The sequence below is a fragment of the Carlito syrichta genome, unplaced genomic scaffold (genome assembly GCF_000164805.1).
Source record: "Carlito syrichta isolate Samal-C Ts95f unplaced genomic scaffold, Tarsius_syrichta-2.0.1 Scaffold311651, whole genome shotgun sequence".
In the NCBI taxonomy this organism is placed as follows: Eukaryota; Metazoa; Chordata; class Mammalia; order Primates; family Tarsiidae; genus Carlito; species Carlito syrichta.
In genome coordinates, this window is record NW_007255747.1 from 10747 (window position 1) to 13443 (window position 2697).

The window sequence follows — 2697 nt, forward strand, 5'->3', positions numbered from 1 at the left end:
AGCAGAGGACATATGGAAAATCTCTTACCATTCTCTCAATTTTTCTCTGAATCTTAAACTGCTTTTAAAAGATAGACTTACAAATAAACAAATAATCTTTAAACCTGCAGACCACCTCCAGTAAGTGAACTTGCCACCAGAGGGACCATGGTCAGTGTAATTTCTGCTGCGGTCATTAATCAGAGTACTGTGTACTCTATGGTTTCAGGAAATGAAGAGGGTGAGTACATTTTTAGTCTGTGTTTTTACCATAAATTAATAAACCGATTTGGACTAATTTTACATTAAATTATTTATCCAATTTTTTCTTATAAGATTATGTCCATCTTTAAATGTAATTCATAACTATATATGGTGAAACTGACAAAAACATCCAGTTATGTTAGCTTTAGTGTTTTTATTTCCTTTAAGAAATACTAAATATCTAATTCTAGAAGTCTTCTACCTTCCTTCATTAAGAAATATTTTAGTGACATTTCTTTAAAAGTAATGCATTATATTTTCAACTTTTGGTCATAATTGTTGTCTACAAAAGTCTCTCCCCATTGTCTGTACAATTCATAACCCTAAGTCCATGTTAGTCATGCCTTAACTGTTCCTGAAGAGATTTCGAAAACATAAATAAGTGTGAATGCAAAAACAAACCACATCTATGCTAAAAGCCGTGCATTTTATATTATGGTTCCCTAAGCAGTCAAATTAGGCATATAATTAGCAATTGTAAGTATACAAATAATTTGAGTTTTATCTACCCATCACTTTAAGAATCATAATAGCAGTTTGTTAGCCTCTGAGAATAAGTTCATAGTTCAGTGTCTGTCATTGACTCTTTGTTTTCCTTATTATCTACAGCTTAGTTGACTTCTATTTCCCTTATTGATATGTTGGATAGCCTGGCATATTGCAGGCAGTCAAGAATATTTAATATATTCTTAATAAATTATTATTAAATATTAGTAAATTGTGGCCTGTGTAGTGCAGCAAATGCTCAGTATCTTATTTTATTGCCTTTCCTCTTCATTACCACTCTACTACAATGCCTCCTCCTGAAATAAATTGAACTTTGGACTTCCAACATCTGATTAAATCTATGATCCCTCAACCTGTTCCAATTCATTCTCTTTGTGATTCTATTTCTCTTTTTTTGAAGATAGTAAAGTGTTTGTATTTATTAATCTCTATCCTCCACTGAATTAAATGTGACTGTTTTACATTTAATTCATTTGTTTATTAATTCATTCAACAAATATTTACTGAGCATCTATTATGTACTAAATAGTCTTTTGACCACTATGGATAGACCAATGAACAAAATTGATCCCTGCCCTCATAGAATTTAACAGTCAAATAAGAAGAGATGGGTAATAACAATTATTGAACAAGTAAATATATAATGTTACGTGATGATCAATTCTATTGAAAAATTAAAGTGAGGAAAGACTATGAAGAGTGCAAGAGGGAGGATATTATAAAGTTATCAAGGTGCCCTGCTTTTCATTCAAATATATATGCAAAAATATATGAAAAATAAACATGATGGGAAAATAGATGAAGATACTTAGAATAATAAATCATTTTTATAAATAATCAATATAAAGTTGCGAGAAGATGGCTGCTCCATCACAGAGATGTCTCCCGCGCCTTCCAGTGCTGCCCTGGGGTGACTTTTGTGCTGGCGCTAAGAGGGCGACTGAGGAAACTTCTCTCACGACCTCTACGGAGTGGGACACGCAGGTGGTGCAAGGGTCCTTGCCACTCGGCCCCGCGGGGCAGAGGACAGAGGAACCGGCCTCCGGCCTGCAGCTGCCGTCGTGGCTGCCACCCGAGAGGTGCACCATGTTCCAGTGCGCGCAGTGCCACGCCGTGCTCGCTGACTGGTGCACCTTGCTTGGGACCTGTCGCGGTCCCTCGGGGCTGTGGTCTTCTCCAGAGTAACAAATAATGTCGTTTTGGAAGCGCCCTTCCTAGTTGGCATTGAAGGTTCGCTCAAAGGCAGTACTTACAACTTTTTATTCTGCAGTTCCTCTGGAATTCCCATTGGTTTCCATCTATATTCTACTTATGCTGCCCTGGCTACCTGGAGAGATCACTTCTGCCTTTCCAATGACAAAATGCTGTGCTATCTCTTAAGAAAAAAAAGCCACAGTAAACGCATCGGAGATGGATATTCCCTATGTGCCTCTACCAGAAAAGATTGCAGAGCTGAAAGAGAAGATAGTGCTTATGCATGCTCGCTTCGATTCACTAATGAAGATACTGAATGAAGCAACTCCAGGAAACTGACCCAGAACCAAGGCCTGAGTGTCAGTTCAGACTTGATTGTTACTTTCAACAAGTACTATTTGGTCCTTTCTTTAAAAAGACTGACTTCAAAAATGAGATCAAATGTGGTTTATGTTTACCTCTGTTAAAAGGGCGAAAAATTTAAATGGCAGTAGTAAGACTCAAGTATATAAAATGGCAGTAGTTAAGCTTAAGCATGTACCCTGACCTTTCACACAGTTAAAAACTTTTCCTTGGAAACTAAAAGTTGTACCTGCTGGCTTTGCTTGACTGCTCAACTGGCTTCTTCTGCTTCTGTGAACCCCACTGGCAGTGCTTGGTTGGCCGATATCTAGGCCAGCAGGATGCTGCGGTTCGGCCAGCAGAAAGTTCACTGGAAAGTCCCCAAAATGGATTCCAGCCAGGATGTGGATT

The 2697-nt window shown here is 37.9% G+C and overlaps 1 pseudogene; it reads left to right on the forward strand.

Annotated features, from left to right (window-relative positions):
- Positions 1–1608: 1608 nt before the first annotated feature.
- Positions 1609–2283, forward strand: LOC103271429 (annotated as a pseudogene).
- The last annotated feature ends 414 nt before the right edge of the window (positions 2284–2697 follow it).